This window comes from Ictidomys tridecemlineatus, chromosome 3, assembly GCF_052094955.1.
Source record: "Ictidomys tridecemlineatus isolate mIctTri1 chromosome 3, mIctTri1.hap1, whole genome shotgun sequence".
Taxonomy (NCBI): domain Eukaryota; kingdom Metazoa; phylum Chordata; class Mammalia; order Rodentia; family Sciuridae; genus Ictidomys; species Ictidomys tridecemlineatus.
Window position 1 is genome coordinate 53131017 of NC_135479.1, and position 17592 is coordinate 53148608.

The window sequence follows — 17592 nt, forward strand, 5'->3', positions numbered from 1 at the left end:
CACGGAGAAAAGGACCACATTCACCTCAAAGTGTAGGCATCATGGAGGAAAGTGCTAGACGTGGTCTGACACAAGTCATCAGTTTCAAGGAAGCAGGTTTCTAAGAAGCCAGGGATCAGAGAGGTTGGCTTACCAGGAAAAGAAAACTGAAAATTAAAATCTCAAGGTGCAGTCATGGAGTGTCTCGGGAAAGAAAGAGGGGAAGCTTAGAGGGGCCAGTGTGACTTCCCAGCATGTCTGTAAAAATGGAAGTGAGGCCCTCACATAAGAATGGATATTAATGGATATGAGGGCTGGGTGGGCACATGTGTGTAATCCCAGCATTTTGGAAGGTTGATGCAGGAGGATCCCAAGTTTATAGGTAGCCACTCAGCAAGGCCCTGAGCGACTTAGTGAGACCCTGTTTCTAAAGGAAATATTTAAAAGGGCTAGGGATGTGGCTCAGTGGTTGAGCACTCCTGGGTTCAATCCCCAGTACAAAAAAAAAAAAAATAGACATAAAAGCTGGATATGGTGGTGCACACCCGTAATCCCACTGTTTGGGAGATTGAGGTAGGAGGATTGTAGATTTGAGACCAGTCCCAGCAACTTAGCAAGATCTTGTCTCAAAATTTAAAAAAAATAAATGTATAAAGGGATGAATCTCAGTGGTAAGTGCCCCTGGGTTCAATCCCCAGTAACCAAACCAAACCAAACAATAAAAGGAAGCTAAAGAGTGAAAATGAACACATCACAAAAATCACAAAAGCAAGTCTTGAGAAACACAGGAAGACATCCAAAAGGTCTTGAAGTTATTTTCAGAGCCCAAATCAGGAGTATGTATTCCCCTCATATCTGTTCCCTGGCTCTAGTTTGTTTCTTGTTTCATCTGAAAACTCTTCAGAGTGTTTAATGATCCTCTTCCTCCAGGTCCTTTTATTCTTCGGCCATTAAAATGAAACCACACTTTGGGATATGATGGTCACGTGAGAGAAGAGGACTTTCTTTCTTTCTACTAGTGGGCAGAGATGATAGTTTACAAGATTTGGAGAGTGCTTTTACAATTATCTTTTATCATAAAACCCAGGTTTGATAAACCAGATGTTTTCCTTGGTGCACATTTCATCAGATAAGAGGCTTCCTTCTGTTTCTGCTGTGATGATTTCTGTTTTTTCGGATCAGTAGGGAGATAGATAGAGTATCTGCTCTGTAGAAACACAGAAGCCCACCTTAGCACGAAATTCACTCACATAGGTATGGTCATGAATCAGAGTATGTGGTTCCAGGCACCTGAGAGAAAGCGGGGTTCTCTTCCCATTGTCCTTGATCATTTTTCTCTAGAAGAATCATCACCCCACTGGAAAGTAGGGATCCAAGATGGCTTATTCAGTCAACAGAAAATACGTTTTGAAGGTCTACGATTCAAGGGACTTACCCAGGCCATGAGATTCCTGGACCCCATTGTCAGGAGAAGATGGCACCCAGAACAGTCACCATACAATGCCTTAGTAACAAGAGCAACAGATTTTCTTTTTTAAAGATAGACAATCCCAATAGCCAAATGGGCAAAAGATTTGAACAGACACCTTGAGAAAGAGATTTTTGATAAATGGCCACTAGAAATATGAAGAGGAGCTCAATTTCATGAGTCATAAGGGAAATGCAAATTTAAACCACGATATGATACCATTACACATCTACCAGAACGGCTACGGTAAAGAAGATGGAAAACACAGAGTGTTTGTGAGGATCTGAGGCAATGAGAACATTCGCTCTGACTGATGGGAGCACAAGTGGGTACGACCACTTTTGGAATGGAAAACCATTCAACAGTCCCTACTAAAGCTCACCTGTGCTGGCCCCATGATGCGGCAATTCTACGCACAGGTATATGCCCAGAAAGCTCACGTGCCAGAAGGAGCCAAGGAGCAGCATTCAAAATAACATTTGGGCCAGGCACGGTGGTGCACACGTGTAATCCCAGTGGCTCGGGAGGCTGAGGCAGGAGGATGGCAAGTTCAAAGCCAGCCTCAACAATGTTGAGGCGCTTAAGCAACTCAGTGAGACTTTGACTCTAAATAAAATATAAAATAGGGGGCCGGCGTTGTGGCTCAGTAATAGAGCATTTATGTGCGTGAGGCACTGGATTCGATCCTGGCACCGCATAAAAATAAACAAAATAAAGGTATTTTGTTCATCCACAACTAAATATAAATATATATATATTTTATATATATATATTTTATATATATATATAAATATATATAATATATATATATATATATAAAAGAGGGCTGAAGGTGTGGCTCAGTGGTTGAGTGTCCCTGAGTTCAGTCACTGATACCAAAAATAAACAATAAAAATAACACTTGGGCTAGAAATGACACAACCGGTGAGGTGTCCCATGGAGGTTGGTACAGGTCAATGCAAAAGGAATGCAAAGGAGGGAGAATGTGAATTGGAAAAGATTCTTCCTCAGGATAACTCCTGAGAAAATCTTCAGGAACGAGGAGATTCCCGGGTGAGATTCAAGCATGGTGGTAGAAACTATGGAGGCAGGCAGGAGGTAGGGCAGGTCCTTTAGTGGAAGGGCCGGCAGTTCAACCCCCTGGAGCATAAAGTATGCTGTGGGGCATGCTGGGAAAGGAAGCTGCATGGCCCGGGTGGCAGACTGTGAATGGCCTTCTAGGACAAGCTAAGTGCTTGTGGGTATGCTCAAAGGCCATGTACAATGAGCTGGTGCATGACATTGGCCTTGAGATTTAGAGAATCAGAGCAGGCATGGGGTCAGAGGTAGACTGGGAGAGAAGGGTCTGATACAACAGGATCTGAAGTCCAATAGAGCCTCGTACGTGCTAGGCAAGTGCTCTACCCCTGAGCTACATCCCCAGCCGTGGTTGCTTCATTTGAGTTTTGGATTACGGATGAGGATAAATGCATCTCAGAGTCATAAAGAAACTTGGGGTTATGAAAGGGAACTGCCACTGTTAACCTTTATAGAATTGGAGAAAACAAAATATGTGTAGCAGAAACAGACAGAGACACATTAGAAAAGGTTGTCCTCCAGGGGTGGGGGAACAGAAAAAGAGTAGAATCCTGGAAATTCTCTCACTGTGTGCACTAGTCCCCATTATGAGGACTGCGTGCATCATTATGAGGCAGTTTGTGAGCACTAAGGAAAGGAGCCAGGGACTGCCAGTGGCTAGAAGGGATTATGGAGTCAAAAATCCCTTTCCCCTTTCCTCTTCTTGCTAGCTGGAAGGCAAATGTGATGGTAACTACTAGAGCAGCTCTCATGGACCATGAGATCCACTTATTGAGGAAGGCAGAGCAATATGACAGAAGGAACCTTGATTCCTAACCTGTGAGGTTAGGAAAAAGTCTAGATCATTGAGACTGTTAAAGGACAGAGAAATAAAATTCAATCTTGTTTAAGATACTAGTATTTTGAGTTGCTCCAATACAACAGACAAATCAATATGCTAATTAATATTTCAGTCAGTGCTGATTAACCAAGAAAGCAAGATTCTGCTGTTGCTGTCACTTAGATACAGCCGATGGATTTCCCCCCAAAATGTGTACAGTGTGTTTTATGGGTCTGACTTTAAATAGGGACTACTGGTCTACCCAGAATTCCCTCATAAAAGCTGCAGTCAACCTCCAGAGAGGCAGCATACATTTTCTACATGGTTTGTTCCTCTCTCCATATCCTATCCTAGAGGGAGCAGCAGCCGAGGTTGGGTTCTTCAAAGATCAGACATTGTTTGGAGCTTGCTGGGTTAGCTTACATTGAAGCAATTCAAAGGGAGTGAGGTTCTACCTAAAGAATTAGAGATGGTCTCTTACTGGTCACGCAGAAGGTACCATGAGAATAAACGATGGGCATTGCAAAACTTTCCCACCTGAAACAAGATCCAATGGTTTTTGTGGAAATAAGGTTCCCACCTTCATCTACAGAGTAGGCCTTAGGAGTAGGACAGCCAACGAGAAGCAATGTCTCCATCTTTGAAAATGCAAGATGGGTGTGGGGAGGAGAGAAGATGGGATCCTGAGGGGCCTGAGCTCTGGACCTAAAGTGGAATGTTAGCCATTATCACAGGATGCTCATGCTCCCAACCCAAGCCCTCCAACACCCCCTAGAGAGGAGCCTTGATGGGAAGCTCATGAAGCTGAGCCTTGGCCTACACAGAGTGTTCTCCACCACCCTGGCGGAAAACGCTGGACCGTGATAACATGGTGCTTTGTGCCAACAGGGAAGGATAACGGAATGGGAAGTTCTGGGTAACTCTTTCCTTATCCAGTGTCTCGGCACATGGTCCAGTATTGAGGGCTTGCTTCCATCCGTTTCCACAAGTCTCCACAACCTCCTTCTTCTGACTCAAGTACATTCTAGAAGATTCTCTAACCCCACCCCCAACCACCTCACATGCCTTGGGCCTGAGCTTAGCCTCACAAGTTCAGAAATGTGTATTCTTGACACCTACAGAAGGCGAGGCCTTGTTGAACTCCACCTCTAGTCTCCCAGGGATTTTTATTATCAATTTCTTTAAACTGCCACGTCCTTACCAGTAATTTTTTTTTCTTTCTTTCTTGACACTTTGTGGCAAACCTCCTTATACAAACCACTATTTTCACAGAATGGCCAATGTGTCACTGTCACAGAGGCCTCTGCACCCCGGCTGTGTGGCTGGGCAGCTCCCCATTGTTTCTCTAAGGGGCTCAAGAAAGACTGTACCACAGAAATCAACCTCAGAGCTTCTAAAGTTCACAGTGTGGGGTGGGCCCTATGTTTCGATTACTCATTTACTAAATAAAGAGGGGACATGGAGAATATTTCTCTCCTAAGTCCAAGAGACCCCAAGGCACCTGCCAAGAAGAACCTACCAAGACCTCTTCAGACATTTGCACCAGAGCTCTGGACACAAGATGGTGTTCTTGTGAGTGACATGGTGATTGTTCCAAGCTGACAGGTGGGTGCCTCAGAGCTGCCACAGCCCTTTGAGGAGGCAGAGAGGCCAGTATCCGTCTCCTCCACCCATTTATCAGGTGTGCATGGAGAGGGGTGTCTCTCCACCTGGGGAAACTCTAAATCAGCATGGAAGGTTCTCAGTTTCTAAGAGTCCTCTCCCTGCTCACTCCTGCCCCCAGAAATCCCTCTTCCCTCTCCAAAGCATAACTCCTCTTCAAATCCAGGAAAAAGAAAGAGAAAGAAAAGGAGGAAAACAAAGAATCTTCTATTGCTGGCTCTAACACATGGTCCCCCCGTTTGGAGTGAGAGAATTTCGTCTTTTCTTTCTTTCTCTGTTCTAAAGAGTTCCACATTAAACTGAAGGGCCGCATCTGTGAAAAATGTTTCGCACTTTTTACAGGAGGTAAAGGAAAATATGCAAATTCATAATAATTATCAGTCATCCTTGGCCTGTTTTTAATTTAAAAATCTGTATTCTACCTCTCCCTTGTCCTCCTCCAGAGTCAGGCAGGCCAGCCTCTATACCGCTCCCCCCTCTCTAAGTGATGTTCAAAAAAAATCCCAAGAAATCCCCTCCTCAACTATTTCTTTGCCCCACTCCTCATGAAAACACAACTCCTGATTGCTCCACAGCCTGCCGGGTAGGCGGGACAGGAAGCCCCTTGGCCTTGTAAACACTGTGTTGCAATGACACTTCCCCAGGCTCCTGGCTAGAAGATGTCACCAGACAGGGGAGGGGCTTGTCAGGAGGAGGTTCCCCAGGGCTTCCCCTGCTCTCAGACTTAGAGAACTGCTTGTCTTAACACTGAGTAAATTGAAGAGTGGTTAAAAAAAAAAAAATAGATCCCCACAGAGAGGCGGGGTCTCAACATCTGGGGTTTGGCAGGGGCTCGTGGGTTCCAAAGCAGCCAGAGGAGGCCGTCCAACATATTCTTACTAGAAAGCAAAGAGATAGGTGTCTGAGTTCCTTCAGATGCCCACAGAAGGCCAGCAACCTACCTGGAGGATGCATTGGACCTCACAAAGATTCTCAGAGGGTGGCAGAGATCTCAGATGGAGAGATCACTAATCACCCAAGGCTAAGGCTCAGGTGTCCTCCATATTGGCTGTTCCATCAAGTGGACATTCATCCAGCAAACACTGACTGCACATCTCCAGGGGGCTGTCCTTCACCAAGCACTGGGAAGTCCACTCCGAACAAAATGTTTGGGAAGGTTTCCTCAACAGAAGGCATATCTCATTGGTCTTGGGGAAACTGGGTCAGGCGGTTTGCTGGAGGAGAGGATGAAGATTCTCAGAATGGAGTGGGACTCGAACCCTGAACACAAGACCAAGGACTCTGGACTTCCCCTGTGTGCTGAGATGCACTGGAAGTCTTCTGAACATGGTAACAAAGTTTCCTTAAAGAATCTCCTAGTGGAGCCGGGAAGAACCTCGTGCCCCCAAGGCCCACCTGCAGGTGTAAAGAGAGCTGCATTGGATGGCAGAGGGAACGATGAGGAAGTGAGAGAGGCCAGAACGATGGGGCCTGTAGGAAGCCCCATCGCAACTGGCCAGAGAGTGGAGAACAAGGAAGATGCAGGGCACACGCGGAGATGAGGCGGAGCTTTCAGGACTGGAGCCCTAAAAACAGCAGGGACGAGAAATGGGGAAGTCTGCAGAGGAAGCCCGCCTTGTAGACAGACTCAGGCCTCAGTTCTAGGCATGCACCGAAATGGGGCATCCAGGTGAAAACAACCAGCCTGTCCTGGGAGACAAGGGTCTGGGGGAAGGGGAGAAGCAAAGCCAGGGATGGTGAGGAGAGCAAGCAGCAGAGGAATGGCTGGGGGTGTACGACAGTCAGAGGGAAAGCTCCCTCCAGGTGAGAGCGGTGGGCATCAAATGCAGGCTGGGAAGGGCCATTGGAGTATGCCAGCAAAGAGCCACAGTGACTTAGGGAAGCCATCCAATAGAGGACCGTGGGCTGAAGACAGGGACTGCTGCCACTTGGGTCTGAACAGGGTCTCATAGTCATGGGGAGTCCCATCATGGAGGAGGGGGGCACCAGGAGGGAAAGAGCAGGATCCTTCTCTGCTCAGTCCTCAGAGCAGCTCCTACAAGGCTGCTTCCAGACAGCAGGCTTTGGAAACTTCCTGGAGGCCAGAGTCATAGAATTTGTTTGGTCCTGGGGGTAACCAGGCTCCAAGACATGAGGAGGCAATCAGGGGCAAGGATTAGAGAGATCCCATCTCCTATTCCCCTCCGGAGCCTGCACATCCCACCACGTCCCTCTTTGTTCTCTCAAGCACAGTAACAGGCCAACAAGAGCTTCTGAGCTTCTAGTTTTCTCAAAATGAAACTCCCAAGATGTCAATACAGAAGTGAATGCAAAATACAAAGGCTTATGAAACACGGGCTTAAAAGCCCCGTTAACAAGAGCCCATTCATTCCCAGATCAAGCCGGAGGTTGGGTAGTTTGATCCGGAGAGGTTTACCTGGGACATCTGCAAAAGAAGGAAATGCTGGAGTAGGGTTCAACTGGTTTATTTCACCAGGTTTTCAGAAAGAATCAAGAACAAGAGACCAAGAAAAGCCCAGGCTCCTAGCCTAGGAGGTGGGTGGGAATCTGGGGACCAGTGGGGGGGGTCTCCAAGGATCCCTCACCATGTATGGTTATGATTTTTTTGTTTTTTAACAGCCAAAGGGCTTCTGCTCTGGGGCAATGCATTATGAAGCAGGACTGTGGGATTTTTTGAGGGAACTCCCCAGCTTTGGGATTTCGTTGTTCAGGGCCACTGAATTTAAATTAATAATTTAAATTCTTAAATTTAAATTATGCTTTCAGAACAATCAGCTATTACACAATTGGTCAGTCTCAGAGCGATGAGCTAGAGAACTAGAGTTATTTCAGTCTCCGTTCTCACAGCTATCATTTCCACACCATCTGACATGTGCATTTTTCCTGAATATTTTCCCGCGATGGGGAACTCACTACCATGAATGAGATCTGCCCTGAATTGTTCTAGAATCTTCCTCCCACTGAGCCTAAGTCTATTTCCTTTCCATTTCCCTTCACGGATCTCTTTTCCATCCTGGAGAATAACCTTTATCTTTCCCAAAGAATGCTGCCCTTCAAACATTGAAGACAGATGTTACTTCTCCCCTTAGAGAAAAAAAAAACATTTCCACTCCTTTAATTATTTCACATTATATCATCACCATCTTGGTTACCTTTCTTCTGGGGAAAAAGTGATGTGTTGATCGGCATCCCCGCCGAGGCAGCACCTGGGACTGAGCCAGACTCCAAAGGGATCCACCCAACTCAGCATGGAGATGGGCCTTCCCATAAGCTCAATGGCATATAAAGTAAGGACTCACAGGACTCAGTAGCTGACTGTTGAAAAGCCAAGAATCAAAGATGATTCAGGCCGAGCAAGGTGATGCACACTTGTAATCCCAGCAGCTCTGGAGGCTGAGGCAGGAGGATCGCGAGTTCAAAGCCAGCCTCAGCAAAAGCGAGGCACTAAGCAACTCAATGAGACTCTGTCTCTAAATAAAATACAAAATAAGACTGGGGATGTGGCTCAGTGGCTGAGTGTGCCCGAGTTCAATCCCTGGTACCCCACACACAGGCACACACACACACACACAAAGATGATTCAGATGTCAGCTTGGAAGCACTGAGAATTGAGAAAGAGAGAAGAGAAGACAGTGTTTGGGGGTTTGAAGACAAGAATCTGGCAGCAGAGGACCAAAACATCAGGGCCATTCTCCTACCATCCAAGGAACAGATCATCCTCTGCTCTATTAAAGGGTACAGGTAAAGAAGAGTTGTGTTGGGCTGAGGATGTAGCTCAGTGGTAGAGCACTTGTGTAGCATGTGCAAGGCCCTGGGTTCAATCCCCAGTACCACCAAAAAAAAAAAAAAGAGTTGTGTCCAAAATCATTTTGCAAAACTGCATGCACTGGTGGTAGCAGCACAGAAAAAAGATGATAGCAATTCACTTAATAGCAACTCACTTATGAGTTGCTATAGTTTAAAAGTCCCCAAAGGCTCTTGTATTAAAGGATTAATCCCATGGAACTTGAAAAGGTGGAGTCTAAAAGGAGATTTTTAGGTCACAGGAAATATGTCCTCATAGGGGAGAGAGGAACCCCAGACCCTTCTGTCTCTCTTTTGCTTCCCCAAAGAGGTGAGCAGTTTTGTTCTGCCATGTTTCCACTGTGATGAACCAAAAGCGATGGGGGCTATCGTTCATAGATTGAAACCACCAAAACTGTGAGCCAAAATAAACCTTTTTCTTTATAAGTGGGTTATTTCAGGTATTTGTCATAGGGATGGGAAGCTGACTAACACATGAGTACAGATGCAAAAATCCTAAAGAGGATCACAGCAAATCACACCTAGCACGTGTGAATAAAATGCCTGGACCAAACTGAATTCATTCCAGAAACGCAAGGAGGGTTCAGTTGATGGAGATCATGATATGATGTGTCACATGCATCTATTGTAAGGTGAAAGCATCAAAGCATTTCCTAATAGAGTCTTTAAAAGTATTTGAAAAGTTTATCATCATCCATGCCTTTTTTGGGGGGGCTGGTAGAGGGTTTCAAAAGCCCAGGGGCTTTTAACCGCAGAGCCATATCCCCAGCCCTTTTTATTTTTTATTTGGATGCAGGGTCTCACTAAGGTGCTTAGGGCCTCACTAAATTGTTGAGGCTGTCCTTGAACTTGTGATCCTCCTGCCTCAGCCTCCTGAGCTGCTGGGATTCCAGGCATGGGTCACCATGCCCGGCCCATTCATGCTTTTCAAGTTCCTTAGAAATGAGAAATTGAAGAAAACTTCCTTCGGACATGACTTCACTTCCAACGAATTGTGACAACATCAGAGAAACAAAAGCCCCAAGCTTTCAGTCTCCGGGAACATGGGAAGTTGTATAGATGTGTGGTAAAGAAAGAGCAGGGGCCACCTCACTGATTCCTAGACTGTTTCTATTCATGCAAATGCCTAAAAACACATTTTCTCAGTCTTAGCCATAAATCTAGTTCCCTAATTAGGGGATAGAACAGAGGGGTTCCTGGTTAGGACCCCACTAGCAAAAGTCGTGATCATTAATCACCTTGCAAATGGGCGAATTCAAAGTTTGATGAGAAATCCAGAAAATGTGCACGTGGTGGTAGCTGGGTGTACAATCATGGAGCTCAGTCCCCTTACTACACCACCTCAAATTCTCACCAGTGAGTCACTGGGGATGTCCCCAACACAGTTTTCATTATCCATCATCACACTAGCTGCCTCTCACAACAGCTTCCTCTCCTGTGAAGTGTGCTGGGGGTTATCCAAAGAAATCAGCATACAGAACATCATATTTTCTAGAACATAGCTTATTAAGCCAGGTTCCTTGGTGTGTGCTGAGATCTGCAAGACTCTGGAATCTTATGCAAAACTTTGAAAGAGAAAGGAGAGAGAGAGAGAGAGAGAGAGAGAGAGAGAGAGAGAGAGAGAGAGAGAGAGAGAGAGAGAGAACATACGCATATACCTGTGTGCTTAGTGATATATCAATTCCATCAGTTTTTCAAAGGGGCCCACTATCTAGAGAGAGCTTGAGACTTCTCTGGAAGAGCTGTAGGTGCAAATGTGATCTAACTAATGCAAAAAAAAAAATACACAAAAATAAACACCTTGGTCAGGTTGGGTGGAAGTGGTTGTATAAAGATTTGCCTGACAAGAGCCCAGACCACTGAATCACGTGAGAACAAATGCTCAAACCAAACACCTAATGATGTTTCTGCCCAGATGTCATGATTCTGGAAAGCAGGTTTGGATAAAGAAGAAGGATGTGGGAGACAAAAAGATGACTTCTCAGATGATACAAGGACTCAAGAGCTGGGGGTTTTTGTTTGTTTGTTTATTTTGTACCAGGGACTGAACCCAGGGGCACTTAATCACTGAGCCACATCCCCAGCCCTTTTTTGGTATTGTATTTAGAGACAGGGTCTTGCTGAGTTGCTCAGGGCCTCACTAAGTTGCTGAGGTTGGTTTTGAACTCGGGATCCTCCTGTCTCAGTCTCCCGAGGTGCTGGGATTACAGGGGTGCACCACAGTGCCCTACAAGAGCTGAGATTCTGAGCCCTAAGAAATAGCATCTCTTAAGAGGGACAGATTGGAAACATGGCCCATCCTCAGGTGGAATTTTCCATGAATGGGAACTCCCTTAGCTGTTGATGGAAATACAAAAGTGCACAGAATCCTAAGTGGGATGGGGAGATGAACACCACAAAGGAAAGAGGAGCCCCCCCCCATAATGGTATTTAACTTTAATGTTCATAAGCTGGACCTTGGAGTGTGCAGAGATAGCGGGGCAGAGAATGAGTCCCTGGTCCATGCTGGACAGAGACCTAGGTGATAGCCAGCACAAACATCATCTGATTCCCATAGGAGAGGAAGCCCACATACCCAGGAGTTGTTGAACAAAAAAACATGAGAGCATGCACCCAAAGAGCCTTAAATAAGAGTCTGCTGCACAGTAATCCCAGCAGTTTAGGAGGCTGAGGCAGGAGGATTACAAATTCAAGGCCAGACTTGGGAACTTAGCGAGACCCTAAACAACTTCATGAGATCCTGTCTCAAAATAAAATATAAAAAAAATTAAAAAGGGCTGCTGATTACTGTCTTTATTATTTTATTCTATACAAGACTGCCAAGCAAAAGATTTGAACCCAAGATGATAGGCAGCGGCCGCAGAAAGCACCGAAGGCCACACTGCCATTGTATAGATGAGGAAACGGGCACCCGAAGGGGCACAGAATAGGCTGTGGTCCTTTGGCTAGGAGTGGAGGAGTCAGGCAGAAGCAGGGCCCCCTGACTTCATGTGAGGCAGAAGCCTAGAAGCCACCTCCAGCCCTCACACCCAGCCCTGCCCCCTACGAGGAAACCACACAAGTTCATTTGCCTAGGTCAACAACAGCAACAAGAAGACTCTGGAGGACATGAAAATGAAAAGCACACCACTCCCTGGTGACCCCACCCCGCTGTCCCCCACACCGTTCTGCATCCAGGCATCTTCCGCTATGAGTGTGCACGGATGGAGATCCTGGGGAGACTGGCTGTGAGACCTGCTTGATGACAACGTGAGCATCAGGTGCCTCGGGTGGGCAGGCCAAACCGTGCCAAGTCACTGGTCAGTCCTTGTTGGACAGGACAATCAGTGCTACTATGGGGGGAGCCATAGAAGCTTTAGTGTCAGGAGGTGAGACGAGGAGGGGGTTGAAGGTGCAACTTGAGCTGAGCATCAGAGAGGGGAAGCAGCAGCTCCTTGGGCAGATGGGAGAAGGGAAAGGAAACTGGGGAGGTGGAATAGCACATGCAAAGACAGACAGGACCGGGCTGGGATTGTGGCTCAGCGGTAGAGTGCTCCCCTAGCACGGGCGGGACCTGAGTTCGATCCTCAGCACCACATAAAAATAAAGGCATTGTGTTGTGTCCATCTACACCTAAAAAATAAATATTTTTTTTTAAAAAAAAGATCAAAAGACAGACAGGACCATAAAGGACCAATCTGTTCTGTGCCACCAAAGTCAACTTTTTCACACTCATACCTTGCTATAGCTAGGTCTTGCTTATTCAAAAGTCACTTGACAGATAACCTTAGTTACTCAGAACCTAGAAGCAAAGAGACAAACAAAAACCACCTGTGGATGGCCACACAGTTTGTGCCCCACGAAGTGCAAGGCATGTACTTGATAACCACAGGCAGACACAGGGCTGCCACACTACAGCTTGCTCATCTCTGGAAAAGGACAGAAGCCAGAGACAGCCCAGCTCTGGCACTTTCTGGCTGAGTGACGCGACCCTCAGTGTTCTCATCTATAAATTGGGAATTATAGCTAGAGCTATCTTTGAGTGAGACTGTGAAGATTGAAGGACATGAAGTACTTAGCATGGTGCCCCACACCATAAAAATCATAGAAGGATAAAAGAGAAAGGGTAGAAGATGTGTCCTCAGCAGACGTAGGGTACAAAAGGAAATGGCAGGTGAGAACCATTTGATCAAATTGTCAAGAAATAATGAAATCAGTCCCAATGTGCTATCTTTATAAAGGCAGGTAACACTTTGTACAGAGATTTCCTTTCAAACTGGATACAGTGAAATTTTTTTAAAAAATGTATATAATGAAAATGTGGGTGCTTCGGAGATAGAGCTACTAGAAAAAAAATAATATGTTCAAAATATGAGATTGGCATAATTCTGCATGCATCTGTGTACATCTAAAACATACTCCCGAATCTGCAAAATTGCATATTGTATTTAACAGAATCTAAGACATGATCAGCGGACACAACATCTTTGTTTGTATGTGGTGCTGAGGATCAAACCCGAGCCGCACACATGCTACCGCTTGAGCCACATGCCCAGCCCCAGACATGATCAGTTTTAAGATGCATCATTATTTTGGGTGCCATTAAGGAAGAAATAGTGCTATTATAATTGTAAGATGCCATCTCTGGTAAGATGCATCTGGATTTCAGCATGGCTAAAATGTGAAAACATGTACATCTTCAAATTCTTGAAATATCCTAATATTTAGTGTATTTCCTATGGGACTGTATCATCTTCTCCTTGGGAAGAAGCCAGATGGAGTCTTTCCTCTGTCTCTCCATCTAGGCCAGAGCTCAAAAATCAAACTAACCACCTCTCCCTTGACCTGCTGGTGATCACTCTATTATGTCCCATTAGAAGTTTCCTCTCTTAAAAAAACGGATTCAGGGCTGGAGTTGTGGCTCAGTGGTAGAGCACTCGCCTAGCATCCACAAGGCACTGGGTTCAATCCTGAGCACCACATAAATGTAAAATAAAGATATTGTGTCCAGGGCTGGGGCTGTAGTTCAGTGGTTCATGTGCCTTGCACATGTGAGGCACTGGTTTGAACCTTAGCACCACATAAAAATAGAGATTTTTAAAAAAGATATTGTGTCCACCTCTCTTAAACGTGTTTTTTGTTTTTTGGTTTTTTTTTTAAAAAAAAACAACAACTGATTCATAGGACCTAGCAAGGCACAGTGGCACACACTTATAATCCCAGTGGCTGGGGAGGCTGAGGCAGGAGGATCATGAGTTAAAAGTCAGCCTCAGCAAAAGTGAGGCACTAAGCAACTCAGTGAGACCGTGTCTCTAAATAAAATACAAAATAGGGATGGAGATGTGGCTCAGTGATCAAGTGCCCCTGAGTTCAATCCCTGGTACCAAAAACAAACAAACAAAAAACTGATTCATAGAGCTGTCTGGGGCTATCACTTAGTGGAAGAGCTCTTGCCTAACATGTATAAAGTCCTGGGATAGATGCTCAGCACAAAAAAAATAAAGGAAGAGAGAAAATGATTTAGGCTTTCAGTCCACCAGCTGAAATCCAAAAGTTCTTCTGGATCACTGTGGTCCCATAGGTCTGACCAGCTCAGCCCCTGGCAGTGAGTGTCTCTGAACCCAAGCCAAGTCAACACAGCTTGAGTGCTCACCTAAATCCAGGCTGGAGCTCCCAAACTCTAAGCTGCACAGGTGAAAAGGCCCTTTGCCTCCCTCACTTCCCTACTTGGCCACAGCAATCTCCCTCATCAATGACCAGCCCAGGACGCTGCAGCAGCCTCTGACAGTCAGCCTCCCCCACAGTCTCAAGCTCTATCTTCTCATCTCACACCACCATCAGCCCCCAATATGCTCGATGCCCAGTACCCCAGTTAGCATCCACCCTGTTATTCCTGATAGAAACAAAAAGCAGTGCTTTGCGGGAGGGAGGAAAGGGAAGCAGGCAGTAAAGGTGGTCTGCTTCCACGACAGCTCCGAGGGAGGAGATGACAAATCATCCCCCACTAAGCTGCACAAGATGAGGGGAAAGGGGTCTTTAAAACCCCAACAAGGACAAGCATGTAAAGACCCAGAGCCTCCTTGCCCGGCTGTCCTGACTAGCTATGCTTCGAAACGCAGGGGGCAAAGGGGCATCCTGAAATAGAAAGAGAGCCTGAGTACACTGTCTTATTTGTCCTGTGGACTCCTAAGTGAAGACGCATACCAAGCGCATGCTGCCCACTCTTGTTCTATGAGCGCCCATGGAGTGTTTCCCAGGTGCATCTATTATCAACACACCTGTCTCCTTTAACTTTCCACACAGTTCTCTACATCAATATTAGAGCCTGTCTGACAGATAAGGAGACTGAGGCCAGCAGAGGGGTAAGTAGTCCCTATCCCTCTGTGGATGCTGCAGTCCACACAGATGGGCCTGGTTAGGACTCAGATCTTTTCTTCCATATCACACATGGTTCCCAAGCAGTGGGTCCAACTTTATCACCTAAGGGGTTTATTATTACAATTTTTCAGATGCTCCACCTCTGAAAAGCCCGGCTGTACCTGAAGCCTGGAGAATCTGTCTTAACAAACACCCCAGGAGGCACCTCAGCTCTGGGAACCTGAGCCTTACCAGGTTGGTTGGTCCAGAACACAGGAGAAAAGAAAGCCTGGATGAGATGACCCAGAAGTCCATGGAAGAGAGGAAGAGAATGGATCCAGAAAAGACCTCCGAGGCTGACTTGGCCTACTTTTGGGCCCTCATTTTGCCCAAACCCACCCCGCCTCTCTGCAGGAGGCTTAACTCACTCTATACCACATCCTGCTGCTTTCATCTCGCCTTCCTTTTCCCTCTGAACAATCTCCCTCCTCCTCCTGTCCTGAACATCTTGCTCTTTTACCCCTGCCTGGGATGGGCCAGGGCGCGCGCGCGCGCGCGCGCGCACACACACACACACACACACATACACACACACACACACACAGTGTGTAAACATGGACCCTCTGACAGCGCAAAGCATGCAGTTCTCTAGAACAGCATTTGGAGGCTGGTGCTCACTAGCCGGGGAAGCCTGAGGCTCAACGCACACGCCATAGGCAGGCACTTCCAAGACTCCCGGGTCCTGATGAAAAAGGACTTCTGATGCCCACGTTACGCAGAGAGTTCCCGGACAGAGCAGGTTAGGCTCCTTGACCCCCTGGACACAGGGATTTCTGTGACCCAGGCAGGAGCTGCGGACACACTTAGTCGCACAGAGGCGTCCAACATTAGCTACTTAGATTATGGTGAAAGGTCCTGGGATGCCACTTGTGTCTCCGGGGTTATCTGCAACATGTATTTGCGACCTGGTGACCCCGCCATGCGTGGACTTATCCGCGGAAGTTCTCAACAGCAATCTCTGTACAGGTTCCCCGTGACAGCACCGGCTCTCAGAGCCCACTGCTCCCTAGTGGTCCCCAATCTACTCCGGCTCTGCCTCGAGCTGCCACCCGTGCCCTCGACGCCCGCCCCCGGCTGCCCAGCCACACACCTGCAGTCCCCGCCGGGCGCCCCCTCTCCAGCGGCGACTCCCTGCGATTTGGGGAACGATCCGGACCTCCACGCCGCGCGGCTGGAGCCGGGCGGCAAGTCCCAGCATCTGCCAAGTCTCTGCAACTCGGGTGGGTGGGGGCGGGGCCAGGTGGGCGGGACTTGTTGGAGGGCGGGGCCGGGACCTCACTAGCTGCCTCGCCAGCCTCTCCCGCCACCTGGTGGCGGGGCAGTGTCAGCCCATTGCGGGTTTGGCTTGGGCATCTGAGGACCAGGAGCCCGCAGAGCGTCATGCAGCAACTGCGGCACCAGCCCTCCTGCTCCACCAGTGGAGAAACCCAGGCCCGTGTGCGGCTGCACGAACCCCCAGGAGTAAGGCGAGGTTCGGCCCGGAGGGTGGAAGCACGTTTCGTGCCTCGCAGGAGGGGTGGGCGGAGCAGGGGAAGGCTTGGGGTCGGGGCTTCGGGGAAGGAGGAGAAAGAGGAAGCTCCGACGAGCTGCTTCCTTCTCTCACGGCGCCCCACTTCCTCCTCCTACTTCTATTTTCTTTGGGTGCTCTTAACCCTTACAGTGCCTGCACCCCTGCTCTGTGGTGGGGCACTTTAATCCCCGCCCTTCCGCAGGAACCGCCCTAGAAAATGCCAACCAATCCAGACTTGAGGCCCTCCCTACTCCTTCAGCTACTAGTTTGGCTTCGCTTTCCCTCCCCAGCGTCGGGGGTCGGCTGTCACTTCAGCTGGATCCTGCTTTCCTGGGCTAGGGGTTTGGGGAGTTCCTACATGCAAGGTCAAGGCCCTCTTCTTGTCTTCCTCATTCCCCGCGGGTAACATGGCAGAGTGTTGTACCCGAAGTTGGAAGGACTCACAGAGAACCCCAGAAGTCACTGCACTTCCCAGTACCTCAGTTTCCTCTTTTACAAAATGGGGATAAGAAATTTTGACTGCTGTAGGGCACAGTGATGCACACGTGGAATCTCAGCTACTCTGGAGGCTGAATCTGGAGGATCTGAAGTTTGAAGCCAGCCCGGGCAACTCAGCTAGACTCTGTCTCAAAATAGAAAATAAAAAGGTTTAGGGATAGAGGTAGTTGGGTTCACTCCCTAATACTGTCCAGGCAGCGCTTGCAATGGAAAACAAAAACAAAAACAAAAACAAAAAAAAAACGGCTGTGGGGTCTCCAACCTATAATCCCAGTGACTCCAGAGGCTGAGGCAGGAGGATTGCAAATTCAAGGTCAGCCTCAGCAATTTAGCCAGGCCCTGTCTTAACATAAAAAATAAAAGGGCTGGGGGATGTGG

At 47.4% G+C, this 17592-nt stretch overlaps 1 protein-coding gene across 1 annotated transcript in view; it reads right to left on the bottom strand.

The window, feature by feature from the left end:
• Pik3r5 (phosphoinositide-3-kinase regulatory subunit 5) overlaps positions 1–16411 on the bottom strand; it is a 74397-nt gene extending 57986 nt beyond the window's left edge. Inside the window, exon 1 of the mRNA XM_078042875.1 lies at positions 16297–16411. The gene's annotated coding sequence lies outside the window, so the exon portion shown is untranslated. The remainder of the gene's footprint in view (positions 1–16296) is intronic.
• Positions 16412–17592: the final 1181 nt, after the last annotated feature.